This window comes from Myotis myotis, unplaced genomic scaffold (genome assembly GCF_014108235.1).
Source record: "Myotis myotis isolate mMyoMyo1 unplaced genomic scaffold, mMyoMyo1.p scaffold_m19_p_3, whole genome shotgun sequence".
NCBI lineage: Eukaryota > Metazoa > Chordata > Mammalia > Chiroptera > Vespertilionidae > Myotis > Myotis myotis.
The window spans coordinates 186,135,865-186,151,078 of record NW_023416335.1 but is presented as its reverse complement, the minus strand read 5'-3'; the positions used below and the strand labels follow the sequence as shown (position 1 = coordinate 186,151,078).

The 15,214-nt window shown below is 38.4% G+C and overlaps 1 protein-coding gene across 7 annotated transcripts in view; it reads right to left on the bottom strand.

The window, feature by feature from the left end:
* Positions 1 to 15,214, bottom strand: part of EPS8 (epidermal growth factor receptor pathway substrate 8) — a 182,208-nt gene that overhangs the window by 118,090 nt on the left and 48,904 nt on the right. The window lies entirely within an intron of this gene.

The following is a 15,214-nucleotide window of genomic DNA, read 5'->3' as shown; positions in this document are numbered from 1 at the left end:
AGGAAGGAAGAAAGGGAGGGGAACAATCAGCAATAGAGAAAATGAATTGTGAATGTTGATAAGGTACTATCTTACCAAAAAATCAGGAGAAATGCCCAAGTTTCATTTCAAAGCCTGACTCTACTAGAAGACTCATTATATATTACCTTAACAAGCTAATACTGAGCAAGCAGCTCCGAACAATTAAATCAGAATGAAAGGCCTGTTTTCAGAGCAGCAGTCTAGAAAAAACTGTGTAAATAATTGTTAGAATGATACAGCTTATGTCATCACTTAAAAATAAAACCTGCAATTAAATTTGTACATCAAATGATCCTTGAAGCTTACATGTTACCAATAAACATGTATGGTGAGGTGGCTAAGCTAGACAAGCTGTGTCAATGAAATTGAGAACTATGGTCACATAACTGAAGCCATTATGGCAACACTTCGACATGATCTGAGCTGAACGCTACAGAGATGCACTGACATTAACTGCCAGAGGATGTATCAGTTTTAAAAGTGACTTAAACCATCTTTGAATCTCACTGAACTAGCGCCTGCCCAGGCAGCAGAATTTAGATATGGCCTTTGGCTGAAAAGTGTTAATATAATGAAGGTTTGCCCTGGCTTAGGCAAAATATCAAATAACATCTTTCAAGTGTATTTTCAGTCAACAAAATGTTAATTCTCCAAACCAATTCTTAACCTTTCAGTTTGCAGTTTCAAGACCTTTTAATGATAATCCTAACAACAGTATCTAATTTGTCAGTATTCCTGACATGGAGCTTTGGGAAATAGATTCAATAACCCTATGTCAAGAGGTGGCAAGTTGTGGTCAAAAAAGCAATGGATTTGAAACCGAAAACCTTAAATTTTTTCCTTGGCTCTACAATTTAGAATTACACGACCTTAAACAAGTCATTCATATAGGCCATAAAACACAGTTATAAAGAACTCAAGTGCAATGCAAGACAGGTTCAAATACTGGCGCCATTACTGACAATGGATGACTCTGGCCAAGTTACTTCACTAAGTGTTTTGCTTATCTGTGAAATGAAATAATAGTATCTTCCTCAGAGACTGAATAAAATAATGCATGTAACGAGCATAGCACCTTATTAATGTTAAGTAATAAATATTAAAAAAAACATCACTACTCCTCTGAGTTTTCTCTAGCTTTTAAGAAATCTGTCTCAGAAAAAAAAGACGCTGTTCCTTAAAATAAGTTTCTGTGCTTCACATTGTATTTTCAGGTCTTTGATAACTTAAGGAAACTGAGTCTTCTCAATATTGAAAGAGCTAAGTTCTGTTCACAACTATATAGCCTTCCATATCTGCTTTAAAAATCTTTTTCACTTAGGTTAAGTAATTAAGCCTTGTTTCATAATGATCTGTGATTCTATTTGGTCAAGTGTCCAAACCTTTTTATATTTTTGGAAAATTTTCTAACATCAAATTCCAAATAAAATCTGTTTCAACTCAAACTAATTTTGAGGTTTCCCAGAGGGACCCTGGAAAATCTCTTTCACCTTATAAATGAAAGATGTTAAAATAATTAGATGTATTTGGTATGTTAAATTACATGGGAAGCACTTTCAAATAAATAGTGTTGATAACCATTATAGATTGTATATGTACGGCTATATCATATTAATTTAGGTATTCTAGCCCTAGCTGGTTTGGCTGAGTGGATAGAGTATTGACCTGCAGACTGAAGGGTCCCAGGTTCAATTCTGGCCAAGGACACATGCCTGGGTTATGGGCTCGATCCCCAGTAGGGGGCATGCAGGAGGCAGCCAATCAATGATTCTCTCTCATCATTGATGTTTCTCTCTCTCTCTCTCTCTCTCTCTCTCTCTCTCTCTCTCTCTCTCTCTCTCATCAATAAAATATATATTCTTTTTAATTTAAGTATTCTAGGATATATGAAGTTCATAGATATCTGCCAATATCCTTGTTGTCCAATTATTTTCTTAAATTTTTGTATGCCACAGAAATAACTAAACCCCCTTATCAAATGAACTCTCATCAGAACTTTAACCATGATTACTTTTAAGTCATTTGTCATCACAGTTATTGATTTACTGATTTTTCCTTGAAAATATTGACAATCAGCCACTGCAAGAAAGCTCCATGATGGCATCACCTCTATAACTTTGAGACCATGCCACTGGACTAAGAATTCCAGAACTAATAAAGAAGCGGGTGGACTCATAAAACTGCTAATCAAAAATTGAGCAGCGCAAGAATTAATTACATAGAGCTGATGTGGATAATTATAATTTTTATGACTTTTGTTTGAAGCATTACTGGTTCTTTAATGTTCTGTTTTCCAAATTTGAGAAAATCTTTTTCTCTTCTCTTAAGCCACCTATAACTTATAGCAATTTGATAAATTATAATAAAAGGGTAATATGCTAATTAGACCGGACGTCTTCCAGACGTCATTTCAGTCGTCCTTCCTGACAAAGCTAGAGCCGGAGGGAAGCCAGTCCGGGTCCTGGGTCCTGCGGGTGGCCAGAGGGAAGCCAGCCCAGGTCTCAGGTGCCTGTGGGTAGCCCAAGGGAAGCCAGCCTGGGTCCCGGGTCCTGGGTGCCAGAGGTAAGCTGACGCCAGCAGCCGGAGAAAGGAAGGCCTACTCTTGCACGAATTTTCATGCATCGGTCCTCTAGTACCTTTATAAACAGAACTGAAGCATTTATCTTTTTTTCCAGCTGATCCCTCCAAAATTCGTAAACTCTTAGTGAGTATTCTTATTTTCATGGCAATAGAGTTATCTGAATAAGTTCAATAATAATCTGTTCTTTTAATAGAACACAATTATAAACATTAGTTATATTATCAAGGCTTTGACTAGACCAGGGGTGGGCAAACTTTTTGACTCGAGGGCCACAATGGGTTCTTAAACTGGACCGGAGGGCCAGAACAAAAGCATGGATGGAGTGTTTGTGTGAACTAATATAAATTCAAAGTAAACATCATTACATAAAAGGGTACGGTCTTTTTTATTTTAGTTTTATTCATTTCAAACGGGCCGGATCCGGCCCGCGGCCGTAGTTTGCTCACGGCTGGACTAGACTGTCATATTTGAGAATGACATACACAGAATCAGACATGACCATACATTTTTAAGAAACTAAGGGTGACTTTAAGGAGCTAATGCATATAAAGCCCCCATTAGGATAACACCAGCCCATGAATCCATGCCCATAAATCAGAATAAGCCAGCATATTTTATACCTACCTCCTAGATCTCTAAACCTGTTTCTACTCATTTATGGGGACTGTCAGTAATTCTAACAGCCATACTTTACCTCATAGCCCTAAATGTGCATTGCCTGAAGTCACCCCCAGAGAGTATATGTGCACACACACTGTATAGTTTACACAACAGCTCCACTTGCTGTGCTTCTTCGTTCTCATACTTTTGTTCCCTGTCAAAAATTAGACAATAGGTCACACCAATGACTCTTAGTCATGTGGTGACTCACCCACTACTCAGTACCAACCTTGGATATCAGACTGGACATCAGACTTGTAGACACCTCATTCATTACAACAGTCTGACCTTGGACATTAGACTTGTAGAATCTCATTACAGCAGCCAAGCCCAGCCTTGATTCGTCATTAAAGAACAGAGCGATGAATGTAGAAAAAAAATATATGAATAAAGAAAAAATATGAATGTTTTAAATCCATGAGCTCTGGCCCCGGACGGTTGTCTCAGTTGGTTGGAGCGTCCCCAGTACACCAAGAAGTTCTGGGTTTGTTTCCCAGTTGGAGCACGTAGGGAGGCAACTGACTGATGGCTCCCTTTCACAGTGGTGTTTCTCTCTCTCCCCCTTCTTCTCTAAAATCAATAAAAACATATCCTTGGGTAAGGATAAAAAAATTAATAAACTCTGTCAATAAACAAATATTTATTATAAATTTATTGTGTCTTGCGCATTTGTTGAAATTTATCTCATTTAGCATACATGAGTATGCTAATTGGTTCATATATAAAACACAGAAATTGCCCCTAAAGTTAATCTGGATTATAGATATACAGGGTGTCTTCAAAAATGTATACACACTTTGAATAATTATTAATTCCAATAGGTTAAATCTGAAAAGAAAGAAACATCAATTGGGCCATCAGCCTAATACTGTGTATGCATATTTTGGGTATTCCCTATAGATACACAGACCATAAGGTGGTAAAGGCCTGGAATGGGGCAGGAACTGGGTGGAGGAGCAATGAGGGGGAGCGGGGAGTACAACGGTAATACTCTCAACAATAAAGATTTAAAATACAAGAATAGAATGAATAAATAAAAATATAAAACAAAGCAACCTGTTGCTAAGACAAAAAATAAAAAAGATCACAAGCAAAAAAAACAGCAAGAAACAAGAGGGATGATTATTATCAAGGACCACAGAGTGATGGAATTTGGAAAGGGGACTGAGAATTTTGTAATTATCTGTTGATTAAAAACTCCAGTCTCTGATTGGCAGGGAAGGAAGGAAGGAAGGAAGGAAGGAAGGAAGGAAGGAAGGAAGGAAGGAAGGAAGGAAGGAAGGAAGGAAGGAAGGAAGGGAGGAAGGAAAAGAGGGAGGGAGGGAGGAAGGGAGGGAGGGAGGGAGGAAGGAAAAGAGGGAGGGAGGGAGGGAGGGAGGGAGGGAGGGAGGGAGGGAGGAATGAAGGGAGGGAGGGAGGGAGGGAGGAAAAGAGGGAGGGAGGGAGGAAGGGAGGGAGGGAGGGAGGGAGGAAAAGAGGGAGGGATGGAGGGATGGAGGGATGGAGGGAGGAGGGAGGGAGGAATGGAGGAGGGAGGGAGGGAGGGAGGGAGGGAGGGAGGGAGGGAGGGAGGGAGGGAGGGAGGGAGGAATCAACTGGAGAAGGCAGCACTGGCTCAGTAGAATTCAAATACTGCACGTGCCAAAGTCCAAGTAAAAGAACTAGAACAAAAGTTCTACAGTGATAAATGCCAGCCCGGTTTGTGAAAAACAGTCAAGAGAGTAGTGCCAAATTTGTCCAAAGCCTGGATGGCTACAGAGTGACAGCAAAGAGTAAACAGATATACGTACATACATATACACACACATCCCTACATATACACGCAATGCTTTCTTCCTGGAGATATGAGTGATACAGTGGGCATTCCTCAAAATAGTGAGATGGCAATAAAGTTTTGAAGTGTCATTCTGTAGCTTTATCTTTTTTTAACTTAATGTATGTGATCCTGAGCTCCCTCTGCCTCCTGAAAGAATAACATAAAGATCACTGGGTGCCTACAATGTAGTGTGTACTTATTAGGTATAAATGAAATCACAGTCATCCTAGAAGCAGAAATAACTATTACAATTTTATTAATAATGCAGAAGTAAAAAAGAAAGAAAAATCTCTTTAATTTAGACTAATTAAATGGAAAACCATCTTGATTATGAGTTGTGAGTTAGAAAAGACACTAAACTAATTTAAACTAATATGACTCCTTAGTTTTAAATTATTAAAAAGATAACAAGGACTGTAATTCAGTAAGTGGTATTTTTTCAGGGTTTGAAATTCACTAGCTCTCTCAATTCATCATTCCACTTGCGAAATATGATTATTTTGTTTGGTTAAAACAGAGTTATACACTAGTAACCACTGTTCTAAATTGCTCAAGCGGCCTGTAGCATCTGGGGTTCTATTTTCCTACTTGATTTAATTTCTAAACATCTAGGAAGGCCTTTATACAGCTGGGTTTGCAATAGGAGCATTAACCCCCAAGTAGGAAACTGTCATTCTATCCAGTTTGACCACTTGGCATATAGTACATATCTCCAAATCAACAACTCATTTTATTACCCCAGATTCATTGTCTTGCTTGTATTCATCCCTCCTCATTCTTCAGTTATATTTTAAACCTAACTGAAACACCTTAACATTTCTTTTAATGTTTTCTATACCTAGAGGTTTAACTTTTAAGACAGCTGACACACTGCCACAGCTTATGTAAATATAGTAAGGCAAAGTACTTGAAATGTTGACTTATTAAAATCAAGAATGGATAAGTCTAATTTCCCTTATTAAGGTGATTTTGTTCATTGTCTTCTGCCTCTCCCATATTGCTCAACAAATGATGAAAAACTTACAACTGCAGTATAGGATAATAATCCCCCACCAGTTCTGATTGCAACGGGCAGTTTTAAAGCTGTGTGAAATGAGTAAGCTCATGCTAGTTAGCATTGAAAGGAAATAATCAACAGATTAAAAGCATGGATACAGCTAATTCTACTAAATCACTAGCTTGCATTCTAACTACTTGCTTTTTAGTGAAATTTAACTGGATGGAAAAATTAACCCAAAGTGTAGGCAACGGGTAATAAGAAAACACAGGTGACCTAACCCGGAAGAATCATGCCAACCATAAAACTAAGCAGACTATTCATCACCATGGTAATAACTCTAAAAACGGACACAGAAGCCAATTCATAGATTCCATTTTCAAACCAAGGAGTGATTTGGGGGGTTGTGTATGTATGTAATTTATACAGTGTCCTGTGCCAAACTAAGAACAGTCCAAGAGATGAAACTAAGGCCCTTTTAATAATATTGATCCCTAATGTGATGGAAAGGTAACCTGTTCCTCAGGATGTTACAAAAACAAAGCAACAATAATCAGGAACATCTTCTGGGTGCTGAGTCATTAATTCAAATTGAAAGGTCAGGAGAGAAACCAAGATGGCGGCATAGGTTAACGCCGGAGATTGCTGCCTCGAACAACCACTTCAAAAAACAACTAAAAGACGGAACAGACATCATCCAGAACCACAGGAAGGCTGGCTGAGTGGAAATTCTACAACTAGGAGGAAGGAGAATATCATACCCAGACTCAGAGGAGGCGCAGTGCTGAAGTGAAATACTAAGGTGCGGAGTGCACGTGGAGCGAGCTGGAGGCGGAGGGCGGGGTTGTTGTTTTCAATCGGGAGGGAGTTTCAGACTCTGAGCTCCAGATCCGGGCGAGTCTCTAGGGACCCAGACTCAAAGGGGAGAAGCGGGACTGTCTGGCTTCGGTCAGAAATCGAAGGCAGCTTTCTCTCCGAGGTTTGCAGAAGTTGCTGGGACTCTGTGAGGCAGAGCCCCTAGGGACGGAACTGAGAGCAGCCATAACTGCTCGCTCCGGCCCGCCCTGTAGATCCCCGGGGACCCGCCCTGCCCAAGACCTGCACAGAGCCATTTGACGGATAACCTCAGGCAAACGCTAGATTAGCACCGCCCTAGAGATCCAGCACAGAAGCTCTCACACTGCAGACACAGCTGACTCTCATAGCCAGTTAGCCTGGAGGTCAAATCACCCCCGGTATTGCCGACAACAATCAAGGCTTAACTACAACAAGACTGCGCACAAAGACCACTAGGGGGTGCACAAAGAAAGCATAAAAAAATGCGGAGACAAAGAAACAGGACAAAACTGTCAATGGAGGATATTGAGTTCAGAACCACACTTTTAAGGTCTCTTAAGAACTGTCTAGAAGCCGCCGATAAATGTAGTGAGATCCTCAAGAAATCTAATGAGACCCTCGATGTTATGATAAAGAACCAACTAGAAATTAAGCATACACAGACTGAAATAAAGAATACTATACAGACTCCCAACAGCAGACCAGAGGAGCGCAAGAATCAAGGCAAAGATTTGAAATGCGAAGAAGCAAAAAACACCCAACCGGAAAAGCAAAATGAAAAAAGAATCCGAAAATACGAAGATAGTGTAAGGAGCCTCTGGGACAGCTTCAAGTGTACCAACATCAGAATTATAGGGGTGCCAGAAGGTGAGAGAGACCAAGATATTGAAAACCTATTTGAAGAAATAATGACAGAAAACTTCCCCCACCTGGTGAAAGAAATAGACTTACAGGTCCAGGAAGCGCAGAGAACCCCAAACAAAAGGAATCCAAAGAGGACCACACCAAGACACATCATAATTAAAATGCCAAGAGCAAAAGACAAAGAGAGAATCTTAAAAGCAGCAAGAGAAAGAAACTCAGTTACCTACAAGGGAATACCCATACGACTGTCAGCTGATTTCTCAACAGAAACTTTGCAGGCCAGAAGGAAATGGCAAGAAATATTCAAAGTGATGAATACCAAGAACCTACAACCAAGATTACTTTATCCAGCAAAGCTATCATTCAGAACTGAAGGTCAGATAAAGAGCTTCACAGATAAGGAAAAGCTAAAGGAGTTCATCACCACCAAACCAGGATTATATGAAATGCTGAAAGGTATCCTTTAAGAAGAGGAAGAAGAAGAAAAAGGTAAAGATACAAATTATGAACAACAAACATGCATCTATCAACAAGTGAATCTAAGAATCAAGTGAATAAATAATCTGGTGATCATAATAGAATCAGGGACATAGAAAGGGAATGGACTGACTATTCTTCGGGGGGGAAGGGGTGTGGGAGATGCGGGAAGAGACTGGACAAATATCGTGCACCTATGGATGAGGACAGTGGGTGGGGAGTGAGGGCGGAGGGTGGGGCGGGAACTGGGAGGAGGGGAGTTATGGGGGGGAAAAAGAGGAACAAATGTAATAATCTGAACAATAAAGATTTAATTAAAAAAAAAAAACAAATTGAAAGGTCAGGCATTACTCCTAACACAACTACATCTACTTGGGAAGGTCACATACCTTTTGCATGAAAATACAAGTCCAATATTTATGCTTGTGATTACTTTGAATATAAAAGAACAATACATCTCCAAGGTTAAAAATAAGTTTAAATTAAATGATCATTTCAGAGATACTATTTCCAGAATTATTTGAAGCACAATATATTTTGATATCAAGCTTTGATAGCAAAATATTTGAGCCAATAAAAATGTGCTAAACAACACTTTTAAGGAATAAAAGGACAAGCCACAGACTGGAATATTTACAAATCATATTTCTTTTAACATTTCTTTCAAGGCAAGTGTACAGGTGATAAATTCCCAGTTGTGGTGTTTTATCTGAGAAAGTATTTCTCTTTTAGTTTTGAAGGATAATTAAGCTGGATACAGAATTTTAGGTTGGTGGTTTTGGTTTTGAGTTTATCAGACTTTAAATATTTCACTCTGAAATCTTTTCTTGTTCATATGGTTTCTGAAGAGAAAAAGAACATAATTCTTCTATAGGTAAGGTGTGTCAGGAGCTGTTAACCACTCACTATCCTATCTAATAAAAGAGTAATATGCAAATTAACTATCACTCTGCAACAAATATGGCGGCGCCCATAGAGGCTGGGCAGGACGCTGGCGGCATCACCCTGGCAACGTGAGCCCAGCAGGCAAGCGGGGCCGTAGGCAGCACCCAGCAGGGCCTACTGGGCGGTGGCCACCTGTGAGCAGGCAAGCGGGGCCCGCAGGCAGCACCCAGCAGGGCCTGCTGAGCGGTGGTGACCCACAGGCAGGCAAGTGGGGCCACAGGCAGCACCCAGCAGGGCCTGCTGGGCAGTCGCCGCGGAGACCAGGGAGCAGGCAAGCAGGGCCGCAGGCAGCACCCAGCAGGGCCTGCTGGGCAGTGGCAGTGTCGAACCGCGAGCAGGCAAGCAGCCTGCAGGCAGCACCCACAGGGCCTGCTTGCCTATCCTGGTGGTGTAGAGCAGGCAGGCCCCACAGAGAGCAGAGAACCATGGGGAGTGGGCCCAAGCTGTCAGTAGCACATCCCCTGAGTCTCCTGAATTGGAGAGGGAATAGGTCGGGCTGAGGGACCGCCCCCCCCTGCCCTCCACAAAACCCTCCCCTGCCCATGCATGAATTTCGTGCACTGGGCCTCGAGTAAGAAGAATAAAAGCCCAGTCTTTCCCTTAAGCACTTGACTCCATACTGCCAACTTAATTTAATCAATATATATTCTAAGGCAGTGAGCTAAATACTCTAAGACGATTTGAAAAATATCTAATAAGATACACTGGAAGCAGATTGTTTGTGTCTGTAGGGAGCTTACACACTAATGGGTTTTACAATAGATAATTCTAATTATATAATGAAATCATGAACTTTTTGAGGATAGGAATCTTATCTTTACTTTGACCTACAAATACTCAATTTTCTCTACATTTGCTTCTGAGTTACTAAGGAGAATTACAAACTTGACAATTAGGCACACTATAAATTTATATCTATATTATTTGGTTTCTGATTAATGCTCATCAACACTCTATTTTTATTGGTTCTATAACATATTCCCCACAATAACCATGTTCTCAAGTTATAATACAAACTCCTTTTCTTTACCCTTCCTCAAAATATAACTGTATCTCCCATATCCTAACTTAAAAAAAGAAATGAACTGCATGACCTCCCTTATCGACATGTGAATAAGAAAATCTTCAATAGCACAAAAGATATATTAGATGTTAAATATTGCTTTAAAGATGGATTCACAAATGACAAGCTTCCATATGACATTTAAAATAGTATTACATTTACTGCCCCATCTGGGTGGCTCAGTTGGTTGGATTGTCATTCCATACACACACACAAAAAAAGGTTTCAGGTTCAATTCCTGATCAGATACATACCTAGGTAGTGGGTTTGATCCCTGGTCAGATGTTTATGGGAGGCAACTGATCAATGTTTGTCTCTCACATCGATGTTTCTTTCTCTCCCCAACCCACCCCCTCTTCTTCTCTTTCTAAAATCAAAAAACATATCATAGCTGAGGATTTAAAAATAATAATAAAATATTTCATTTACTCATTTCAGAAATGCATTCAGGCAAAAAGTTGAGTCATATGTATATCTCACAGTATATTTATATGACCTGGAAATAAATCCTTTTTGGGTAGAATAATCAAAATATTCTGAGCAACTGTTATCTATGGTTTTTACTGATTTAATCAAATCCCCTAAACAGAATCCTGTATTCTTGGAAATGTTTATTCTCTATTCAGAAGAGTTAAATTCAGATTATAAAATGTTTAAATGTTGTCCACTGTTTCAAATATTTCACTCACTTGGGACGTTTTCACCTCATGTGAACTTCGTGATAAAGATTCAAGGAGCTGGAGTAGTTTCTGAATAGAAACATTTTTTCTAGTATTCTTGCATAAAAAGATTTCATTCAGTTTTATGTAAGCATCCCCAAAGTGACAGCAAGAAGCTACCTCATGTGCTGTCATCCAACCCCTACAGCTGTCATACTCTGAAATGAAAGACAGACAATAAAGTGAGTCTGTGTGTAGGCAAAGGAAGCTGGATGATGAATCACTATATCTTTCTGTTCTTTAAAATCTGATTTCATAGGAAAATTTTTTTCATCATATCCATAAAATAGAAACATACTGAAAAAAAATTTTTTTAAGTGGTTAATACATTTTATGTTGTTTTTTTGCAGAGATAAATAACTGCCTACTTCTAAGAGCAATTAAGTCTGAAGTTAAACTGTGTATTTCATAAACCTCTAACAATATTCCCAGAAATAGCTTGTTAGTAACCAATTACTATAACCTACTTCCATAAATCTGTGTAATCTCGGTTAGAGATTACCTATCTCTAAGCCTGGATTTTCTCATCTTAAAGAAGAGGGATGGTGTCTCAAAGAACCTATAAACTACACACAATTTCTTAAGGTGGTCCGTTTACATGAACCCCAAGGGACCTTATCAATGTTGAATTCTGTTTGAGCTCACCTGTACAAGCTCCCTTTGGGCTTTACCACATAATTGTAACAATGATGACAATAAAGTGAAGGAGAAGAACTCAACAATAAGAATAGTTACCTAAGCACATATAGTAAGTCCAACTTTACATTGTTGATAGGTTCTTTGACTTTCAGTCAGTGGTTCTCAACCTTCCTAATGCCGCGACCCTTTAATACAGTTCCTCATGTTGTGGTGACCCCCAATTTCATTGTTACAAATTGAACATAATTAAAGCATAGTGATTAGTCACAAAAACAATATGTAATTATATATGTGTTTTCCGATGGTCTTAGGCGACCCCTGTGAAAGGGTCGTTCGACCCCCAAAGGGGTCACGACCCACAGGTTGAGAACTGCTTCTTTAAGTGAAACAACATAAAACCAAACCAATTTTACTATAGGCTAACTGGTAAGTTCCTAAGGCATCTTGTCAACATTATAATGAAATAAGGCTATTCAAGGACTTGCTATATTTATACCCCATACTATACTAGGCACTTCCTATATGCTCTCATTTAATTCTAATATAGGTAATACTACAGCCATTTTATAACTATGAGGTCTGAAGCACAGAGAGGATAATTTTACAAGAATTAGATAGTGAAGACTATGAACCCAGGTCTTTCTGCTACATCCTACACTCAATATCTTAAAAAAGAAAAAATAATGGCAAATGCCCCCACAGCTATTCTTTGGATTGACTGGTCAATTCCTTTTTGGGAAATCAAAGAAATTATTTATAGGGGAAATTAAATAAGCCGATTGTTTACAAAGTAAAAAGCAACATTTCTTAAAGACACAAAAGAATATAATTTGCAATTCTATAAAGAGAACACAAAAGTAGTTTCCAGATGAGTCAGTCAAGCAATAAATGAGAGGTTAAAGTGGCTGCCAGAGAATTAAAACTGTTGAGCTAGCTCTAAAGATTAAAGGACAGGTCACTAATCATTGTGAAAGGCCATGAACACAGCCCCCTCAGTCACTTAGCCGGGAACTGAATAATGAATAAGTAAATTGTGCGAGGAAAATATAACGCGTTCCACTAGACTAAGACACAAAGACAGTCGGCAGCTGCAACATTAGACAAAAGATGACCAAATCATCTAATTACAGATAACGACCACCACACTAGAAGCAGATAACACCTAAAACAACAGAATGTACACAAAAATAGTAAGTTTACTATCATCTAACCAGTATTTCTCTTTCAAGATATAGGAAAATCCTCTCAAAACATAGTTACTAGAAAGAAATACAGTAACCACATTTGCTCAATACTATCCTGGCACTTATAAAAGGCCGAGGCATACATTTTGGGAGACCAAGAATAAAAGGCTATGCAAAAAATCTCAGCCCAAACAGAGATAAGACGATGACATGCACTTGGTGGGTTGAAGAGCAAGAGAGTTAAAACGAAAACCAACCAACCTGACGGAATTCGAAGAAACACTGACAGTATCCTACGCCTCACGGCACACACACCAAGGCATCCACATGAGTGGCTAAAATTCTAGAGAAGGGAAAAATCAGAACTAGATTTTCTTTTCCACAGCAAGAATATAAAACTTGGGGTATGAAAACACTAAAAATAATGTAAACACCTTTTAATAGAAACTACATTCTAAGTAATCCATAGATTAATAATTCTTTTAAAATATTTCCGAGAAAAAAAATCTGTAGTGCCAGAAACTCCAATGCTTTCAAGACCATCTAATTGGTTTTATTTTCTTTCCTCCACCACTTCTTCTTTCTCTTTTCTTGTGCTTCTACTTCTTTTCTGCTTGCCAGTTTTTTCAGAAACAATATATAAGATGGCCATGTCTTACTACTGTTCCAGGGGTATTAAGCTATAATCACATGCAAATTTTTCATACTTAAAAAGATCTTCTACATGTAACTGTTAATTTCCATTTAGTAACCTTTAACAGTTCACAATATTAATACTCTACCTTGCTTTTTTTAAAAATAAAACACTCATATCCATGACCTCAATTTATTTTCACAACAGTAATCTGGAAGGGAAGCAGAGCCAACAGACACATCATTCTCATTTTTAAAAATAAACAAACTGACACAAAGAAGTCTAAGTAATTGGGGCCTCAAAGTCATAACACCAAGGGCACCTGCAGCAGAGTCAAGTGTTGGGGGGTGGGAGGGGAGCTCTAGACAGCCTGGGGTCCATCATCCCTCCACACTAATGCCTATCATGGGTAACTGTAATTTCTCTGAACTTATGCAAATGACAAAATTCCCTAAGAAACAGGAAATAGTTCCAAGTATACTAAATTTTTCTACAAATGAAGTCACTTCAAAAATGAAAATATACTCTAATTCTTATGTTTCTACTTCAATCCAATGAAAGCCATTGTAAAGATAACCTCTGCATAAACATAAGTGAATAAAAGTAAAATATCCTTCATTGTGAAGCACAATATGAAAGCAATAGTTGCTTTTGCTTAATAAATGCATCTTGTTCTTTTTTACTTACATTTTTATCTTCTTTGTATCTAAATTCAAAATTATATAGGCGGAAAAGATAACGAGAAAGGAGATCGTAAAGAATCAAATATTGTGATAGGCATGTTAACACAGTATCTGATTTAATCCTTGTAATACCGGGCAGTTGTAAACAAACTAAGATTCTAAGACAAACTAGAAGTGAATCCATGTCTAACCCTAAGTCCCTCAAAGGTACTTTATTTTACATTTTATACTGTTTTCTATCATTTTACAATCTGTAAATAAAAGAGGCACATTCAATCATTTCCTATACGTAAATGAACTTGTATACTCAGCTCATAGCCCATAGAAAAAAACCATAGTAACCAAGATATTAAATGTGGACCCATTAAAAGCACATATTAAATGACCTGTTACTCTATAACTTACAATGTTATAAAATACATTTTGAATATCTACCTATCTGTTAGATGTTTAAAGAATTCAAATTCAATTTATAATGCCAATAATAAGACAAGGACAAAGAATTTGTGTTTGAAATTAAAAGACTATCACTAATACCACATAATTTGTATAAACTGTAATAACTAACAGCACTGATTTCTTCGTCACACGAGTCGAGCAGCAATGGAAATGGACTCTGGAGTAATGAGAATTCGGACTCAGAACCCCAACTCTATACGTTCAATCAAGTATGGAAAGACTGGAGCTCAGCATTTCATTCTTCTGTTCAGATCCAAATATAATAAGATCTCACTTGCCTAAAGGCTACACATCAACCTCAGCAATGTGATAAAGTGATTTAAAAAGGTATAGAGCTAGTTAACTAGATACCACATGGTCTATGTGCTAACCTGCTGCTTTTTACTCTTGAGAAGACGCCCTCAAGCTTGGTTTAGATCTTGTTTAATCCTAGTTTTTAAAAAGTTCTAATGAAGTCAGTAATCAAATAATTTTCTAGCAGGTTAGAAGCACTGGTCAGACGCATTAAATTAAACCATCCTGAGAATATATGATATAGCACCAAATAACCATGCCTCCAAGAATATACTGTACTACAACCCAAATAAATAGTATGCATAATGATGAATTATATTCTGTTTAAGAAGGATGGAAAG